General features: G+C 43.2%; 20 non-coding genes and 1 pseudogene across 20 annotated transcripts; 6 read left to right on the top strand and 15 right to left on the bottom strand.

Moving 5' to 3' along the window:
- Positions 1–334: 334 nt before the first annotated feature.
- LOC143753033 (U5 spliceosomal RNA) lies at positions 335–449 on the bottom strand. The gene has a single exon (XR_013207515.1). It is a non-coding gene; the product is annotated as a U5 spliceosomal RNA (small nuclear RNA).
- A 1,235-nt stretch (positions 450–1,684) lies between these two features.
- trnad-guc (transfer RNA aspartic acid (anticodon GUC)) lies at positions 1,685–1,756 on the top strand. The gene has a single exon. It is a non-coding gene; the product is annotated as a tRNA-Asp (tRNA).
- Positions 1,757–2,200: 444 nt separating this feature from the next.
- On the bottom strand, positions 2,201–2,314 carry LOC143752982 (U5 spliceosomal RNA). Its single transcript, XR_013207467.1, has one exon. It is a non-coding gene; the product is annotated as a U5 spliceosomal RNA (small nuclear RNA).
- A 403-nt stretch (positions 2,315–2,717) lies between these two features.
- On the bottom strand, positions 2,718–2,832 carry LOC143753032 (U5 spliceosomal RNA). The gene has a single exon (XR_013207514.1). It is a non-coding gene; the product is annotated as a U5 spliceosomal RNA (small nuclear RNA).
- A 410-nt stretch (positions 2,833–3,242) lies between these two features.
- LOC143753031 (U5 spliceosomal RNA) lies at positions 3,243–3,357 on the bottom strand. The gene has a single exon (XR_013207513.1). It is a non-coding gene; the product is annotated as a U5 spliceosomal RNA (small nuclear RNA).
- A 996-nt stretch (positions 3,358–4,353) lies between these two features.
- On the bottom strand, positions 4,354–4,468 carry LOC143753030 (U5 spliceosomal RNA). Its single transcript, XR_013207512.1, has one exon. It is a non-coding gene; the product is annotated as a U5 spliceosomal RNA (small nuclear RNA).
- Positions 4,469–5,703: 1,235 nt separating this feature from the next.
- Positions 5,704–5,775, top strand: trnad-guc (transfer RNA aspartic acid (anticodon GUC)). The gene has a single exon. It is a non-coding gene; the product is annotated as a tRNA-Asp (tRNA).
- Positions 5,776–6,228: 453 nt separating this feature from the next.
- Positions 6,229–6,333, bottom strand: LOC143752991 (U5 spliceosomal RNA; annotated as a pseudogene).
- Positions 6,334–6,736: 403 nt separating this feature from the next.
- Positions 6,737–6,851, bottom strand: LOC143753029 (U5 spliceosomal RNA). Its single transcript, XR_013207511.1, has one exon. It is a non-coding gene; the product is annotated as a U5 spliceosomal RNA (small nuclear RNA).
- Positions 6,852–7,261: 410 nt separating this feature from the next.
- On the bottom strand, positions 7,262–7,376 carry LOC143753028 (U5 spliceosomal RNA). The gene has a single exon (XR_013207510.1). It is a non-coding gene; the product is annotated as a U5 spliceosomal RNA (small nuclear RNA).
- A 997-nt stretch (positions 7,377–8,373) lies between these two features.
- On the bottom strand, positions 8,374–8,488 carry LOC143753027 (U5 spliceosomal RNA). Its single transcript, XR_013207509.1, has one exon. It is a non-coding gene; the product is annotated as a U5 spliceosomal RNA (small nuclear RNA).
- A 1,236-nt stretch (positions 8,489–9,724) lies between these two features.
- trnad-guc (transfer RNA aspartic acid (anticodon GUC)) lies at positions 9,725–9,796 on the top strand. The gene has a single exon. It is a non-coding gene; the product is annotated as a tRNA-Asp (tRNA).
- A 444-nt stretch (positions 9,797–10,240) lies between these two features.
- On the bottom strand, positions 10,241–10,354 carry LOC143752988 (U5 spliceosomal RNA). Its single transcript, XR_013207473.1, has one exon. It is a non-coding gene; the product is annotated as a U5 spliceosomal RNA (small nuclear RNA).
- A 403-nt stretch (positions 10,355–10,757) lies between these two features.
- LOC143753025 (U5 spliceosomal RNA) lies at positions 10,758–10,872 on the bottom strand. The gene has a single exon (XR_013207508.1). It is a non-coding gene; the product is annotated as a U5 spliceosomal RNA (small nuclear RNA).
- Positions 10,873–12,111: 1,239 nt separating this feature from the next.
- Positions 12,112–12,183, top strand: trnad-guc (transfer RNA aspartic acid (anticodon GUC)). The gene has a single exon. It is a non-coding gene; the product is annotated as a tRNA-Asp (tRNA).
- Positions 12,184–12,637: 454 nt separating this feature from the next.
- On the bottom strand, positions 12,638–12,752 carry LOC143752940 (U5 spliceosomal RNA). Its single transcript, XR_013207427.1, has one exon. It is a non-coding gene; the product is annotated as a U5 spliceosomal RNA (small nuclear RNA).
- A 996-nt stretch (positions 12,753–13,748) lies between these two features.
- On the bottom strand, positions 13,749–13,863 carry LOC143753024 (U5 spliceosomal RNA). The gene has a single exon (XR_013207507.1). It is a non-coding gene; the product is annotated as a U5 spliceosomal RNA (small nuclear RNA).
- A 1,239-nt stretch (positions 13,864–15,102) lies between these two features.
- On the top strand, positions 15,103–15,174 carry trnad-guc (transfer RNA aspartic acid (anticodon GUC)). The gene has a single exon. It is a non-coding gene; the product is annotated as a tRNA-Asp (tRNA).
- A 454-nt stretch (positions 15,175–15,628) lies between these two features.
- Positions 15,629–15,743, bottom strand: LOC143752939 (U5 spliceosomal RNA). Its single transcript, XR_013207426.1, has one exon. It is a non-coding gene; the product is annotated as a U5 spliceosomal RNA (small nuclear RNA).
- A 996-nt stretch (positions 15,744–16,739) lies between these two features.
- Positions 16,740–16,854, bottom strand: LOC143753022 (U5 spliceosomal RNA). Its single transcript, XR_013207505.1, has one exon. It is a non-coding gene; the product is annotated as a U5 spliceosomal RNA (small nuclear RNA).
- A 1,235-nt stretch (positions 16,855–18,089) lies between these two features.
- Positions 18,090–18,161, top strand: trnad-guc (transfer RNA aspartic acid (anticodon GUC)). The gene has a single exon. It is a non-coding gene; the product is annotated as a tRNA-Asp (tRNA).
- Positions 18,162–18,371: the final 210 nt, after the last annotated feature.

The raw sequence follows: 18,371 nt of genomic DNA, 5'->3' as shown, positions 1-18,371 counted from the left end.
GAAAGATTTTACTTTCAAGAAAGCGTTTGCAATAGGTTTGTAAAAGGTGTTTTTTGAATGTTTGGCCTGAGTCTTTTTTTTGTGGGATTTTCACTGTTCTGACCAGCGTGTTCCGTTCCGAACGCTTGGAAACAGTGAACAATTTTGCGAAGCAATCAGTTCAAAGCTTTGTTTCTCCCATCACTACCCTTTTGTGCTTGGTAAAACTTACATTCACACCGCTGTCTTGGACAAAACAGCCAATTCTTTTAGCCACGCTCGATCTGTGGCCCAGCCTATTGTGGTACTTTGTTACAAGCTGCCAAACGTCCTCTGTTCTTGAACAAACACATGTAGCTCTGCTGTGAGCAGAGCATCCAAAAATATCAGAAACTCGCAAATGTTCCCCTCCACGGAAATCTTTAGTAAAAGGCGAAAGATTTATGCGTGAATGAAGAGAAACTCGAGCTGTACCCATGAGACGTTGGGACAATGTGGTCCCAAGCACATGCAACCATGCTCAGCAAGGGTAATGTCTGGTGCAGGCTGCTCCCATCCAGCTTTTTTCTTTAAAAAAAAAACAATAATACAGCCATATCCATTAGAGGAAGGAGCAAATGTAAAAAGAATCTGCCCCATCACCAAATGTCCGCAAACCCTGTCCAAGAGGATGTCACTGAATCCGATAGTATGTCGAAGACCAGTGGTAGTATTCGCATGAGATTTTTATGAACTTCCTGGATGCTAAATGAACAAACCCTTCATCTCCTTAGATTGCGGATGGATACCTCCATAGGACAGGGTGAGCTCCTTGGCCAAAATAAAAGGCTTAAATAATAATAACTCCATTAATGGAAAGCATATCCAGTATTAAGTGACGTCTCAACGGTTGAGCATAGACAACAGTACCGTACCGCCCAGAGAAGCAATTGGGATGACCAGTCCTCGTTAGTATAGTGGACAGTATCTCCGCCTGTCACGCGGAAGACCGGGGTTCGATTAGTCTTCTTCTTTATCACGACCAAACACCTTGCATAAGCTCAGGCTTTACAGTGGAAGGCGCTGTTAAAGTCAACCTGCCGTTCAAGACTCACTTGATTATGTTTAGCTAATTGCATTTGAAAGATTTTACTTTCAAGAAAGCGTTTGCAATAGGTTTGTAAAAGGTGTTTTTTGAATGTTTGGCCTGAGTCTTTTTTTTTTGTTGCATTTTCACTGTTCTGACCAGTGTGTTGCGTTCCGAACGCTTGGAAACAGTGAATAATGTTGCGAAACAATCGGTTCAAAGCTTTGTTTCTCCCATCACTACCCTTTTGTGCTTGGTAAAACTTACATTCACACTGCTGACACAAGACTCGAAGTTGTGAACTGGGAAAGTGTGGATGGTTTGACGACTACCCAGTTCCAGTCTTGGACAAAACAGCCAATTCTTTTAGCCACGCTCAATCTCTGGCCCAACCTATTGTGGTACTTTGTTACAAGCTGCCAAACGTCCTCTGTTCTTGAACAAACACATGTAGCTCTGCTGTGAGCAAGACAATTCTTGGATACATCCATAGGACAGGGTGAGCTCTTTGGCCAAAATAAAATGTTTAAATAATAATAACTCCATTAATGGAAAGCATATCCAGTATTAAGTGACGTCTCAACGGTTGAGCATAGACAACAGTAACACACCGCCCAGAGAAGCAACTGTGATGACCAGTCCTCGTTAGTATAGTGGACAGTATCTCCGCCTGTCACGCGGAAGACCGGGGTTCGATTCCCCGACGGGGAGTCTTCTTCTTTATCACGACCAAACACCTTGCATAAGCTCGGGCTTTACCGTGGAAGGTGCTGTTAAAGTCAACCTGCCGTTCAAGACTCGCTTGATTATTTTTAGCTAATTGCATTTGAAAGATTTTACTTTCAAGAAAGCGTTTGCAATAGGTTTGTGGAAGGTGTTTTTTGAATGTTTGGCCTGAGTCTTTTTTTTGTGTGGGATTTTCACTGTTCTGACCAGCGTGTTCCGTTCCGAACGCTTGGAAACAGTGAATAATTTTGCGAAGCAATCAGTTCAAAGCTTTGTTTCTCCCATCACTACCCTTTTGTGCTTGGTAAAACTTACATTCACACCGCTTGCTTGGACAAAACAGCCAATTCTTTTAGCCACGCTCGATCTGTGACCCAGCCTATTGTGGTACTTTGTTACAAGCTGCCAAACGTCCTCTGTTCTTGAACAAACACATGTAGCTCTGAGCATCCAAAAATATCAGAAACTCGCAAATGTTCCCCTCCACGGAAATCTTTAGTAAAAGGCGAAAGATTTATGCGTGAATGAAGAGAAACTCGAGCTGTACCCATGAGACGTATGGACAATGTGGTCCCAAGCACATGCAACAATGCAAGGGTAATGTCTGGTGCAGGCTCCTCCCATCCAGCTTATTTTCTTTTTTAAAAAAAACAATAATACAGCCATATCCATTAGAGGAAGGAGCAAATGTAAAAAGAATCTGCCCCATCACCAAATGTCCGCAAACCCTGTCCAAGAGGATGTCACTGAATCCGATAGTATGTCGAAGACCAGTGGTAGTATTCGCATGAGATTTTTATGAACTTCCTGGATGCTAAATGAACAAACCCTTCATCTCCTTGGATTGCGGGTGGATACTTTTAGCCACGCACGATCTGTGGCCCAGCCTATTGTGGTACTTTGTTACAAGCTGCCAAACGTCCTCTGTTCTTGAACAAACACATGTAGCTCTGCTGTGAGCAGAGCATCCAAAAATATCAGAAACTCGCAAATGTTCCCCTCCACGGAAATCTTTAGTAAAAGGCGAAAGATTTATGCGTGAATGAAGAGAAACTCGAGCTGTACCCATGAGACGTTGGGACAATGTGGTCCCAAGCACATGCAACCATGCTCAGCAAGGGTAATGTCTGGTGCAGGCTCCTCCCATCCAGCTTATTTTCTTTAAAAAAAAAAAAACAATAATACAGCCATATCCATTAGAGGAAAGAGCAAATGTAAAAAGAATCTGCCCCATCAACAAATGTCCGCAAACCCTGTCCAAGAGGATGTCACTGAATCCGATAGTATGTTGAAGACCAGTGGTAGTATTCGCAAGAGATTTTTATGAACTTCCTGGATGCTAAATGAACAAACCCTTCATCTCCTTGGATTGCGGGTGGATACTTTTAGCCACGCACGATCTGTGGCCCAGCCTATTGTGGTACTTTGTTACAAGCTGCCAAACGTCCTCTGTTCTTGAACAAACACATGTAGCTCTGCTGTGAGCAGAGCATCCAAAAATATCAGAAACTCGCAAATGTTCCCCTCCACGGAAATCTTTAGTAAAAGGCGAAAGATTTATGCGTGAATGAAGAGAAACTCGAGCTGTACCCATGAGACGTTGGGACAATGTGGTCCCAAGCACATGCAACCATGCTCAGCTAGGGTAATGTCTGGTGCAGGCTCCTCCCATCCAGCTTATTTTCTTTTAAAAAAAAACAATAATACAGCCATATCCATTAGAGGAAGGAGCAAATGTAAAAAGAATCTGCCCCATCACCAAATGTCCGCAAACCCTGTCCAAGAGGATGTCACTGAATCCGATAGTATGTCGAAGACCAGTGGTAGTATTCGCATGAGATTTTTATGAACTTCCTGGATGCTAAATGAACAAACCCTTCATCTCCTTGGATTGCGGGTGGATACCTCCATAGGACAGGGTGAGCTCCTTGGCCAAAATAAAAGGCTTAAATAATAATAACTCCATTAATGGAAAGCATATCCAGTATTAAGTGACGTCTCAACGGTTGAGCATAGACAACAGTACCGTACCGCCCAGAGAAGCAATTGGGATGACCAGTCCTTGTTAGTATAGTGGACAGTATCTCCGCCTGTCACGCGGAAGACCGGGGTTCGATTCCCCGACGGGGGGTCTTCTTCTTTATCACGACCAAACACCTTGCATAAGCTCGGGCTTTACCGTGGAAGGTGCTTTTAAAGTCAACCTGCCATTCAAGACTCGCTTGATTATTTTTAGCTAATTGCATTTGAAAGATTTTACTTTCAAGAAAGCGTTTGCAATAGGTTTGTAAAAGGTGTTTTTTGAATGTTTGGCCTGAGTCTTTTTTTTGTGGGATTTTCACTGTTCTGACCAGCGTGTTCCGTTCCGAACGCTTGGAAACAGTGAACAATTTTGCGAAGCAATCAGTTCAAAGCTTTGTTTCTCCCATCACTACCCTTTTGTGCTTGGTAAAACTTACATTCACACCGCTGTCTTGGACAAAACAGCCAATTCTTTTAGCCACGCTCGATCTGTGGCCCAGCCTATTGTGGTACTTTGTTACAAGCTGCCAAACGTCCTCTGTTCTTGAACAAACACATGTAGCTCTGCTGTGAGCAGAGCATCCAAAAATATCAGAAACTCGCAAATGTTCCCCTCCACGGAAATCTTTAGTAAAAGGCGAAAGATTTATGCGTGAATGAAGAGAAACTCGAGCTGTACCCATGAGACGTTGGGACAATGTGGTCCCAAGCACATGCAACCATGCTCAGCAAGGGTAATGTCTGGTGCAGGCTGCTCCCATCCAGCTTTTTTCTTTAAAAAAAAAACAATAATACAGCCATATCCATTAGAGGAAGGAGCAAATGTAAAAAGAATCTGCCCCATCACCAAATGTCCGCAAACCCTGTCCAAGAGGATGTCACTGAATCCGATAGTATGTCGAAGACCAGTGGTAGTATTCGCATGAGATTTTTATGAACTTCCTGGATGCTAAATGAACAAACCCTTCATCTCCTTAGATTGCGGATGGATACCTCCATAGGACAGGGTGAGCTCCTTGGCCAAAATAAAAGGCTTAAATAATAATAACTCCATTAATGGAAAGCATATCCAGTATTAAGTGACGTCTCAACGGTTGAGCATAGACAACAGTACCGTACCGCCCAGAGAAGCAATTGGGATGACCAGTCCTCGTTAGTATAGTGGACAGTATCTCCGCCTGTCACGCGGAAGACCGGGGTTCGATTAGTCTTCTTCTTTATCACGACCAAACACCTTGCATAAGCTCAGGCTTTACAGTGGAAGGCGCTGTTAAAGTCAACCTGCCGTTCAAGACTCACTTGATTATGTTTAGCTAATTGCATTTGAAAGATTTTACTTTCAAGAAAGCGTTTGCAATAGGTTTGTAAAAGGTGTTTTTTGAATGTTTGGCCTGAGTCTTTTTTTTTTGTTGCATTTTCACTGTTCTGACCAGTGTGTTGCGTTCCGAACGCTTGGAAACAGTGAATAATGTTGCGAAACAATCGGTTCAAAGCTTTGTTTCTCCCATCACTACCCTTTTGTGCTTGGTAAAACTTACATTCACACTGCTGACACAAGACTCGAAGTTGTGAACTGGGAAAGTGTGGATGGTTTGACGACTACCCAGTTCCAGTCTTGGACAAAACAGCCAATTCTTTTAGCCACGCTCAATCTCTGGCCCAACCTATTGTGGTACTTTGTTACAAGCTGCCAAACGTCCTCTGTTCTTGAACAAACACATGTAGCTCTGCTGTGAGCAAGACAATTCTTGGATACATCCATAGGACAGGGTGAGCTCTTTGGCCAAAATAAAATGTTTAAATAATAATAACTCCATTAATGGAAAGCATATCCAGTATTAAGTGACGTCTCAACGGTTGAGCATAGACAACAGTAACACACCGCCCAGAGAAGCAACTGTGATGACCAGTCCTCGTTAGTATAGTGGACAGTATCTCCGCCTGTCACGCGGAAGACCGGGGTTCGATTCCCCGACGGGGAGTCTTCTTCTTTATCACGACCAAACACCTTGCATAAGCTCGGGCTTTACCGTGGAAGGTGCTGTTAAAGTCAACCTGCCGTTCAAGACTCGCTTGATTATTTTTAGCTAATTGCATTTGAAAGATTTTACTTTCAAGAAAGCGTTTGCAATAGGTTTGTGGAAGGTGTTTTTTGAATGTTTGGCCTGAGTCTTTTTTTTGTGTGGGATTTTCACTGTTCTGACCAGCGTGTTCCGTTCCGAACGCTTGGAAACAGTGAATAATTTTGCGAAGCAATCAGTTCAAAGCTTTGTTTCTCCCATCACTACCCTTTTGTGCTTGGTAAAACTTACATTCACACCGCTTGCTTGGACAAAACAGCCAATTCTTTTAGCCACGCTCGATCTGTGACCCAGCCTATTGTGGTACTTTGTTACAAGCTGCCAAACGTCCTCTGTTCTTGAACAAACAAATGTAGCTCTGAGCATCCAAAAATATCAGAAACTCGCAAATGTTCCCCTCCACGGAAATCTTTAGTAAAAGGAGAAAGATTTATGCGTGAATGAAGAGAAACTCGAGCTGTACCCATGAGACGTATGGACAATGTGGTCCCAAGCACATGCAACAATGCAAGGGTAATGTCTGGTGCAGGCTCCTCCCATCCAGCTTATTTTCTTTTTTAAAAAAAACAATAATACAGCCATATCCATTAGAGGAAGGAGCAAATGTAAAAAGAATCTGCCCCATCACCAAATGTCCGCAAACCCTGTCCAAGAGGATGTCACTGAATCCGATAGTATGTCGAAGACCAGTGGTAGTATTCGCATGAGATTTTTATGAACTTCCTGGATGCTAAATGAACAAACCCTTCATCTCCTTGGATTGCGGGTGGATACTTTTAGCCACGCACGATCTGTGGCCCAGCCTATTGTGGTACTTTGTTACAAGCTGCCAAACGTCCTCTGTTCTTGAACAAACACATGTAGCTCTGCTGTGAGCAGAGCATCCAAAAATATCAGAAACTCGCAAATGTTCCCCTCCACGGAAATCTTTAGTAAAAGGCGAAAGATTTATGCGTGAATGAAGAGAAACTCGAGCTGTACCCATGAGACGTTGGGACAATGTGGTCCCAAGCACATGCAACCATGCTCAGCAAGGGTAATGTCTGGTGCAGGCTCCTCCCATCCAGCTTATTTTCTTTAAAAAAAAAAAAACAATAATACAGCCATATCCATTAGAGGAAAGAGCAAATGTAAAAAGAATCTGCCCCATCAACAAATGTCCGCAAACCCTGTCCAAGAGGATGTCACTGAATCCGATAGTATGTTGAAGACCAGTGGTAGTATTCGCAAGAGATTTTTATGAACTTCCTGGATGCTAAATGAACAAACCCTTCATCTCCTTGGATTGCGGGTGGATACTTTTAGCCACGCACGATCTGTGGCCCAGCCTATTGTGGTACTTTGTTACAAGCTGCCAAACGTCCTCTGTTCTTGAACAAACACATGTAGCTCTGCTGTGAGCAGAGCATCCAAAAATATCAGAAACTCGCAAATGTTCCCCTCCACGGAAATCTTTAGTAAAAGGCGAAAGATTTATGCGTGAATGAAGAGAAACTCGAGCTGTACCCATGAGACGTTGGGACAATGTGGTCCCAAGCACATGCAACCATGCTCAGCTAGGGTAATGTCTGGTGCAGGCTCCTCCCATCCAGCTTATTTTCTTTTAAAAAAAAACAATAATACAGCCATATCCATTAGAGGAAGGAGCAAATGTAAAAAGAATCTGCCCCATCACCAAATGTCCGCAAACCCTGTCCAAGAGGATGTCACTGAATCCGATAGTATGTCGAAGACCAGTGGTAGTATTCGCATGAGATTTTTATGAACTTCCTGGATGCTAAATGAACAAACCCTTCATCTCCTTGGATTGCGGGTGGATACCTCCATAGGACAGGGTGAGCTCCTTGGCCAAAATAAAAGGCTTAAATAATAATAACTCCATTAATGGAAAGCATATCCAGTATTAAGTGACGTCTCAACGGTTGAGCATAGACAACAGTACCGTACCGCCCAGAGAAGCAATTGGGATGACCAGTCCTTGTTAGTATAGTGGACAGTATCTCCGCCTGTCACGCGGAAGACCGGGGTTCGATTCCCCGACGGGGGGTCTTCTTCTTTATCACGACCAAACACCTTGCATAAGCTCGGGCTTTACCGTGGAAGGTGCTTTTAAAGTCAACCTGCCATTCAAGACTCGCTTGATTATTTTTAGCTAATTGCATTTGAAAGATTTTACTTTCAAGAAAGCGTTTGCAATAGGTTTGTAAAAGGTGTTTTTTGAATGTTTGGCCTGAGTCTTTTTTTTGTGGGATTTTCACTGTTCTGACCAGCGTGTTCCGTTCCGAACGCTTGGAAACAGTGAACAATTTTGCGAAGCAATCAGTTCAAAGCTTTGTTTCTCCCATCACTACCCTTTTGTGCTTGGTAAAACTTACATTCACACCGCTGTCTTGGACAAAACAGCCAATTCTTTTAGCCACGCTCGATCTGTATTCCCAGCCTATTGTGGTACTTTGTTACAAGCTGCCAAACGTCCTCTGTTCTTGAACAAACACATGTAGCTCTGCTGTGAGCAGAGCATCCAAAAATATCAGAAACTCGCAAATGTTCCCCTCCACGGAAATCTTTAGTAAAAGGCGAAAGATTTATGCGTGAATGAAGAGAAACTCGAGCTGTACCCATGAGACGTTGGGACAATGTGGTCCCAAGCACATGCAACCATGCTCAGCAAGGGTAATGTCTGGTGCAGGCTGCTCCCATCCAGCTTTTTTCTTTAAAAAAAAAACAATAATACAGCCATATCCATTAGAGGAAGGAGCAAATGTAAAAAGAATCTGCCCCATCACCAAATGTCCGCAAACCCTGTCCAAGAGGATGTCACTGAATCCGATAGTATGTCGAAGACCAGTGGTAGTATTCGCATGAGATTTTTATGAACTTCCTGGATGCTAAATGAACAAACCCTTCATCTCCTTAGATTGCGGATGGATACCTCCATAGGACAGGGTGAGCTCCTTGGCCAAAATAAAAGGCTTAAATAATAATAACTCCATTAATGGAAAGCATATCCAGTATTAAGTGACGTCTCAACGGTTGAGCATAGACAACAGTACCGTACCGCCCAGAGAAGCAATTGGGATGACCAGTCCTCGTTAGTATAGTGGACAGTATCTCCGCCTGTCACGCGGAAGACCGGGGTTCGATTAGTCTTCTTCTTTATCACGACCAAACACCTTGCATAAGCTCAGGCTTTACAGTGGAAGGCGCTGTTAAAGTCAACCTGCCGTTCAAGACTCACTTGATTATGTTTAGCTAATTGCATTTGAAAGATTTTACTTTCAAGAAAGCGTTTGCAATAGGTTTGTAAAAGGTGTTTTTTGAATGTTTGGCCTGAGTCTTTTTTTTTTTGTTGCATTTTCACTGTTCTGACCAGTGTGTTGCGTTCCGAACGCTTGGAAACAGTGAATAATGTTGCGAAACAATCGGTTCAAAGCTTTGTTTCTCCCATCACTACCCTTTTGTGCTTGGTAAAACTTACATTCACACTGCTGACACAAGACTCGAAGTTGTGAACTGGGAAAGTGTGGATGGTTTGACGACTACCCAGTTCCAGTCTTGGACAAAACAGCCAATTCTTTTAGCCACGCTCAATCTCTGGCCCAACCTATTGTGGTACTTTGTTACAAGCTGCCAAACGTCCTCTGTTCTTGAACAAACACATGTAGCTCTGCTGTGAGCAAGACAATTCTTGGATACATCCATAGGACAGGGTGAGCTCTTTGGCCAAAATAAAATGTTTAAATAATAATAACTCCATTAATGGAAAGCATATCCAGTATTAAGTGACGTCTCAACGGTTGAGCATAGACAACAGTAACACACCGCCCAGAGAAGCAACTGTGATGACCAGTCCTCGTTAGTATAGTGGACAGTATCTCCGCCTGTCACGCGGAAGACCGGGGTTCGATTCCCCGACGGGGAGTCTTCTTCTTTATCACGACCAAACACCTTGCATAAGCTCGGGCTTTACCGTGGAAGGTGCTGTTAAAGTCAACCTGCCGTTCAAGACTCGCTTGATTATTTTTAGCTAATTGCATTTGAAAGATTTTACTTTCAAGAAAGCGTTTGCAATAGGTTTGTGGAAGGTGTTTTTTGAATGTTTGGCCTGAGTCTTTTTTTTGTGTGGGATTTTCACTGTTCTGACCAGCGTGTTCCGTTCCGAACGCTTGGAAACAGTGAATAATTTTGCGAAGCTATCAGTTCAAAGCTTTGTTTCTCCCATCACTACCCTTTTGTGCTTGGTAAAACTTACATTCACACCGCTTGCTTGGACAAAACAGCCAATTCTTTTAGCCACGCTCGATCTGTGACCCAGCCTATTGTGGTACTTTGTTACAAGCTGCCAAACGTCCTCTGTTCTTGAACAAACACATGTAGCTCTGAGCATCCAAAAATATCAAAAACTCGCAAATTTTCCCCTCCACTGAAATCTTTAGTAAAAGGCGAAAGATTTATGCGTGAATGAAGAGAAACTCGAGCTGTACCCATGAGACGTATGGACAATGTGGTCCCAAGCACATGCAACAATGCAAGGGTAATGTCTGGTGCAGGCTCCTCCCATCCAGCTTATTTTCTTTTTTAAAAAAAACAATAATACAGCCATATCCATTAGAGGAAGGAGCAAATGTAAAAAGAATCTGCCCCATCACCAAATGTCCGCAAACCCTGTCCAAGAGGATGTCACTGAATCCGATAGTATGTCGAAGACCAGTGGTAGTATTCGCATGAGATTTTTATGAACTTCCTGGATGCTAAATGAACAAACCCTTCATCTCCTTGGATTGCGGGTGGATACTTTTAGCCACGCACGATCTGTGGCCCAGCCTATTGTGGTACTTTGTTACAAGCTGCCAAACGTCCTCTGTTCTTGAACAAACACATGTAGCTCTGCTGTGAGCAGAGCATCCAAAAATATCAGAAACTCGCAAATGTTCCCCTCCACGGAAATCTTTAGTAAAAGGCGAAAGATTTATGCGTGAATGAAGAGAAACTCGAGCTGTACCCATGAGACGTTGGGACAATGTGGTCCCAAGCACATGCAACCATGCTCAGCAAGGGTAATGTCTGGTGCAGGCTCCTCCCATCCAGCTTATTTTCTTTAAAAAAAAAAAACAATAATACAGCCATATCCATTAGAGGAAAGAGCAAATGTAAAAAGAATCTGCCCCATCACCAAATGTCCGCAAACCCTGTCCAAGAGGATGTCACTGAATCCGATAGTATGTCGAAGACCAGTGGTAGTATTCGCATGAGATTTTTATGAACTTCCTGGATGCTAAATGAACAAACCCTTCATCTCCTTAGATTGCGGATGGATACCTCCATAGGACAGGGTGAGCTCCTTGGCCAAAATAAAAGGCTTAAATAATAATAACTCCATTAATGGAAAGCATATCCAGTATTAAGTGACGTCTCAACGGTTGAGCATAGACAACAGTACCGTACCGCCCAGAGAAGCAATTGGGATGACCAGTCCTCGTTAGTATAGTGGACAGTATCTCCGCCTGTCACGCGGAAGACCGGGGTTCGATTAGTCTTCTTCTTTATCACGACCAAACACCTTGCATAAGCTCAGGCTTTACCGTGGAAGGCGCTGTTAAAGTCAACCTGCCGTTCAAGACTCACTTTATTATGTTTAGCTAATTGCATTTGAAAGATTTTACTTTCAAGAAAGCGTTTGCAATAGGTTTGTAAAAGGTGTTTTTTGAATGTTTGGCCTGAGTCTTTTTTTTTTTGTTGCATTTTCACTGTTCTGACCAGTGTGTTGCGTTCCGAACGCTTGGAAACAGTGAATAATGTTGCGAAACAATCGGTTCAAAGCTTTGTTTCTCCCATCACTACCCTTTTGTGCTTGGTAAAACTTACATTCACACTGCTGACACAAGACTCGAAGTTGTGAACTGGGAAAGTGTGGATGGTTTGACGACTACCCAGTTCCAGTCTTGGACAAAACAGCCAATTCTTTTAGCCACGCTCAATCTCTGGCCCAACCTATTGTGGTACTTTGTTACAAGCTGCCAAACGTCCTCTGTTCTTGAACAAACACATGTAGCTCTGCTGTGAGCAAGACAATTCTCGGATACCTCCATAGGACAGGGTGAGCTCTTTGGCCAAAATAAAATGTTTAAATAATAATAACTCCATTAATGGAAAGCATATCCAGTATTAAGTGACGTCTCAACGGTTGAGCATAGACAACAGTAACACACCGCCCAGAGAAGCAACTGTGATGACCAGTCCTCGTTAGTATAGTGGACAGTATCTCCGCCTGTCACGCGGAAGACCGGGGTTCGATTCCCCGACGGGGAGTCTTCTTCTTTATCACGACCAAACACCTTGCATAAGCTCGGGCTTTACCGTGGAAGGTGCTGTTAAAGTCAACCTGCCGTTCAAGACTCGCTTGACTATTTTTAGCTAATTGCATTTGAAAGATTTTACTTTCAAGAAAGCGTTTGCAATAGGTTTGTAAAAGGTGTTTTTTGAATGTTTGGCCTGAGTCTTTTTTCTTTTGTGGGATTTTCACTGTTCTGACCAGCGTGTTCCGTTCCGAACGCTTGGAAACAGTGAATAATTTTGCGAAGCAATCAGTTCAAAGCTTTGTTTCTCCCATCACTACCCTTTGGTGCTTGGTAGAACTTACATTCACACCGCTGTCTTGGACAAAACAGCCAATTCTTTTAGCCACGCTCGATCTTTGGCCCAGCCTATTGTGGTACTTTGTTACAAGCTGCCAAACGTCCTCTGTTCTCGAACAAACACATGTAGCTCTGCTGCGAGCAGAGCATCCAAAAATATAAGAAACTCGCAAATGTTCCCCTCCACGGAAATCTTTAGTAAAAGGCGAAAGATTTATGCGTGAATGAAGAGAAACTCGAGCTGTACCCATGAGACGTTGGGACAATGTGGTCCCAAGCACATGCAACCATGCTCAGCTAGGGTAATGTCTGGTGCAGGCTCCTCCCATCCAGCTTATTTTCTTTTAAAAAAAAACAATAATACAGCCATATCCATTAGAGGAAGGAGCAAATGTAAAAAGAATCTGCCCCATCACCAAATGTCCGCAAACCCTGTCCAAGAGGATGTCACTGAATCCGATAGTATGTCGAAGACCAGTGGTAGTATTCGCATGAGATTTTTATGAACTTCCTGGATGCTAAATGAACAAACCCTTCATCTCCTTGGATTGCGGGTGGATACCTCCATAGGACAGGGTGAGCTCCTTGGCCAAAATAAAAGGCTTAAATAATAATAACTCCATTAATGGAAAGCATATCCAGTATTAAGTGACGTCTCAACGGTTGAGCATAGACAACAGTACCGTACCGCCCAGAGAAGCAATTGGGATGACCAGTCCTTGTTAGTATAGTGGACAGTATCTCCGCCTGTCACGCGGAAGACCGGGGTTCGATTCCCCGACGGGGGGTCTTCTTCTTTATCACGACCAAACACCTTGCATAAGCTCGGGCTTTACCGTGGAAGGTGCTTTTAAAGTCAACCTGCCATTCAAGACTCGCTTGATTATTTTTAGCTAATTGCATTTGAAAGATTTTACTTTCAAGAAAGCGTTTGCAATAGGTTTGTAAAAGGTGTTTTTTGAATGTTTGGCCTGAGTCTTTTTTTTGTGGGATTTTCACTGTTCTGACCAGCGTGTTCCGTTCCGAACGCTTGGAAACAGTGAACAATTTTGCGAAGCAATCAGTTCAAAGCTTTGTTTCTCCCATCACTACCCTTTTGTGCTTGGTAAAACTTACATTCACACCGCTGTCTTGGACAAAACAGCCAATTCTTTTAGCCACGCTCGATCTGTGGCCCAGCCTATTGTGGTACTTTGTTACAAGCTGCCAAACGTCCTCTGTTCTTGAACAAACACATGTAGCTCTGCTGTGAGCAGAGCATCCAAAAATATCAGAAACTCGCAAATGTTCCCCTCCACGGAAATCTTTAGTAAAAGGCGAAAGATTTATGCGTGAATGAAGAGAAACTCGAGCTGTACCCATGAGACGTTGGGACAATGTGGTCCCAAGCACATGCAACCATGCTCAGCAAGGGTAATGTCTGGTGCAGGCTCCTCCCATCCAGCTTATTTTCTTTAAAAAAAAAAAACAATAATACAGCCATATCCATTAGAGGAAAGAGCAAATGTAAAAAGAATCTGCCCCATCACCAAATGTCCGCAAACCCTGTCCAAGAGGATGTCACTGAATCCGATAGTATGTCGAAGACCAGTGGTAGTATTCGCATGAGATTTTTATGAACTTCCTGGATGCTAAATGAACAAACCCTTCATCTCCTTAGATTGCGGATGGATACCTCCATAGGACAGGGTGAGCTCCTTGGCCAAAATAAAAGGCTTAAATAATAATAACTCCATTAATGGAAAGCATATCCAGTATTAAGTGACGTCTCAACGGTTGAGCATAGACAACAGTACCGTACCGCCCAGAGAAGCAATTGGGATGACCAGTCCTCGTTAGTATAGTGGACAGTATCTCCGCCTGTCACGCGGAAGACCGGGGTTCGATTAGTCTTCTTCTTTATCACGACCAAACACCTTGCATAAGCTCAGGCTTTACCGTGGAAGGCGCTGTTAAAGTCAACCTGCCGTTCAAGACTCACTTTATTATGTTTAGCTAATTGCATTTGAAAGATTTTACTTTCAAGAAAGCGTTTGCAATAGGTTTGTAAAAGGTGTTTTTTGAATGTTTGGCCTGAGTCTTTTTTTTTTTGTTGCATTTTCACTGTTCTGACCAGTGTGTTGCGTTCCGAACGCTTGGAAACAGTGAATAATGTTGCGAAACAATCGGTTCAAAGCTTTGTTTCTCCCATCACTACCCTTTTGTGCTTGGTAAAACTTACATTCACACTGCTGACACAAGACTCGAAGTTGTGAACTGGGAAAGTGTGGATGGTTTGACGACTACCCAGTTCCAGTCTTGGACAAAACAGCCAATTCTTTTAGCCACGCTCAATCTCTGGCCCAACCTATTGTGGTACTTTGTTACAAGCTGCCAAACGTCCTCTGTTCTTGAACAAACACATGTAGCTCTGCTGTGAGCAAGACAATTCTCGGATACCTCCATAGGACAGGGTGAGCTCTTTGGCCAAAATAAAATGTTTAAATAATAATAACTCCATTAATGGAAAGCATATCCAGTATTAAGTGACGTCTCAACGGTTGAGCATAGACAACAGTAACACACCGCCCAGAGAAGCAACTGTGATGACCAGTCCTCGTTAGTATAGTGGACAGTATCTCCGCCTGTCACGCGGAAGACCGGGGTTCGATTCCCCGACGGGGAGTCTTCTTCTTTATCACGACCAAACACCTTGCATAAGCTCGGGCTTTACCGTGGAAGGTGCTGTTAAAGTCAACCTGCCGTTCAAGACTCGCTTGACTATTTTTAGCTAATTGCATTTGAAAGATTTTACTTTCAAGAAAGCGTTTGCAATAGGTTTGTAAAAGGTGTTTTTTGAATGTTTGGCCTGAGTCTTTTTTCTTTTGTGGGATTTTCACTGTTCTGACCAGCGTGTTCCGTTCCGAACGCTTGGAAACAGTGAATAATTTTGCGAAGCAATCAGTTCAAAGCTTTGTTTCTCCCATCACTACCCTTTGGTGCTTGGTAGAACTTACATTCACACCGCTGTCTTGGACAAAACAGCCAATTCTTTTAGCCACGCTCGATCTTTGGCCCAGCCTATTGTGGTACTTTGTTACAAGCTGCCAAACGTCCTCTGTTCTCGAACAAACACATGTAGCTCTGCTGCGAGCAGAGCATCCAAAAATATAAGAAACTCGCAAATGTTCCCCTCCACGGAAATCTTTAGTAAAAGGCGAAAGATTTATGCGTGAATGAAGAGAAACTCGAGCTGTACCCATGAGACGTTGGGACAATGTGGTCCCAAGCACATGCAACCATGCTCAGCTAGGGTAATGTCTGGTGCAGGCTCCTCCCATCCAGCTTATTTTCTTTTAAAAAAAAACAATAATACAGCCATATCCATTAGAGGAAGGAGCAAATGTAAAAAGAATCTGCCCCATCACCAAATGTCCGCAAACCCTGTCCAAGAGGATGTCACTGAATCCGATAGTATGTCGAAGACCAGTGGTAGTATTCGCATGAGATTTTTATGAACTTCCTGGATGCTAAATGAACAAACCCTTCATCTCCTTGGATTGCGGGTGGATACCTCCATAGGACAGGGTGAGCTCCTTGGCCAAAATAAAAGGCTTAAATAATAATAACTCCATTAATGGAAAGCATATCCAGTATTAAGTGACGTCTCAACGGTTGAGCATAGACAACAGTACCGTACCGCCCAGAGAAGCAATTGGGATGACCAGTCCTTGTTAGTATAGTGGACAGTATCTCCGCCTGTCACGCGGAAGACCGGGGTTCGATTCCCCGACGGGGGGTCTTCTTCTTTATCACGACCAAACACCTTGCATAAGCTCGGGCTTTACCGTGGAAGGTGCTTTTAAAGTCAACCTGCCATTCAAGACTCGCTTGATTATTTTTAGCTAATTGCATTTGAAAGATTTTACTTTCAAGAAAGCGTTTGCAATAGGTTTGTAAAAGGTGTTTTTTGAATGTTTGGCCTGAGTCTTTTTTTTGTGGGATTTTCACTGTTCTGACCAGCGTGTTCCGTTCCGAACGCTTGGAAACAGTGAACAATTTTGCGAAGCAATCAGTTCAAAGCTTTGTTTCTCCCATCACTACCCTTTTGTGCTTGGTAAAACTTACATTCACACCGCTGTCTTGGACAAAACAGCCAATTCTTTTAGCCACGCTCGATCTGTGGCCCAGCCTATTGTGGTACTTTGTTACAAGCTGCCAAACGTCCTCTGTTCTTGAACAAACACATGTAGCTCTGCTGTGAGCAGAGCATCCAAAAATATCAGAAACTCGCAAATGTTCCCCTCCACGGAAATCTTTAGTAAAAGGCGAAAGATTTATGCGTGAATGAAGAGAAACTCGAGCTGTACCCATGAGACGTTGGGACAATGTGGTCCCAAGCACATGCAACCATGCTCAGCAAGGGTAATGTCTGGTGCAGGCTGCTCCCATCCAGCTTTTTTCTTTAAAAAAAAAACAATAATACAGCCATATCCATTAGAGGAAGGAGCAAATGTAAAAAGAATCTGCCCCATCACCAAATGTCCGCAAACCCTGTCCAAGAGGATGTCACTGAATCCGATAGTATGTCGAAGACCAGTGGTAGTATTCGCATGAGATTTTTATGAACTTCCTGGATGCTAAATGAACAAACCCTTCATCTCCTTAGATTGCGGATGGATACCTCCATAGGACAGGGTGAGCTCCTTGGCCAAAATAAAAGGCTTAAATAATAATAACTCCATTAATGGAAAGCATATCCAGTATTAAGTGACGTCTCAACGGTTGAGCATAGACAACAGTACCGTACCGCCCAGAGAAGCAATTGGGATGACCAGTCCTCGTTAGTATAGTGGACAGTATCTCCGCCTGTCACGCGGAAGACCGGGGTTCGATTAGTCTTCTTCTTTATCACGACCAAACACCTTGCATAAGCTCAGGCTTTACAGTGGAAGGCGCTGTTAAAGTCAACCTGCCGTTCAAGACTCACTTGATTATGTTTAGCTAATTGCATTTGAAAGATTTTACTTTCAAGAAAGCGTTTGCAATAGGTTTGTAAAAGGTGTTTTTTGAATGTTTGGCCTGAGTCTTTTTTTTTTGTTGCATTTTCACTGTTCTGACCAGTGTGTTGCGTTCCGAACGCTTGGAAACAGTGAATAATGTTGCGAAACAATCGGTTCAAAGCTTTGTTTCTCCCATCACTACCCTTTTGTGCTTGGTAAAACTTACATTCACACTGCTGACACAAGACTCGAAGTTGTGAACTGGGAAAGTGTGGATGGTTTGACGACTACCCAGTTCCAGTCTTGGACAAAACAGCCAATTCTTTTAGCCACGCTCAATCTCTGGCCCAACCTATTGTGGTACTTTGTTACAAGCTGCCAAACGTCCTCTGTTCTTGAACAAACACATGTAGCTCTGCTGTGAGCAAGACAATTCTTGGATACATCCATAGGACAGGGTGAGCTCTTTGGCCAAAATAAAATGTTTAAATAATAATAACTCCATTAATGGAAAGCATATCCAGTATTAAGTGACGTCTCAACGGTTGAGCATAGACAACAGTAACACACCGCCCAGAGAAGCAACTGTGATGACCATTCCTCGTTAGTATAGTGGACAGTATCTCCGCCTGTCACGCGGAAGACCGGGGTTCGATTCCCCGACGGGGAGTCTTCTTCTTTATCACGACCAAACACCTTGCATAAGCTCGGGCTTTACCGTGGAAGGTGCTGTTAAAGTCAACCTGCCGTTCAAGACTCGCTTGATTATTTTTAGCTAATTGCATTTGAAAGATTTTACTTTCAAGAAAGCGTTTGCAATAGGTTTGTGGAAGGTGTTTTTTGAATGTTTGGCCTGAGTCTTTTTTTTGTGTGGGATTTT

The sequence above is a fragment of the Siphateles boraxobius genome, unplaced genomic scaffold, assembly GCF_051911475.1.
Source record: "Siphateles boraxobius isolate OS27281-9 unplaced genomic scaffold, OSU_SipBor_1 270, whole genome shotgun sequence".
In the NCBI taxonomy this organism is placed as follows: domain Eukaryota; kingdom Metazoa; phylum Chordata; class Actinopteri; order Cypriniformes; family Leuciscidae; genus Siphateles; species Siphateles boraxobius.
This window is presented reverse-complemented; position numbering and strand designations above follow the sequence as displayed.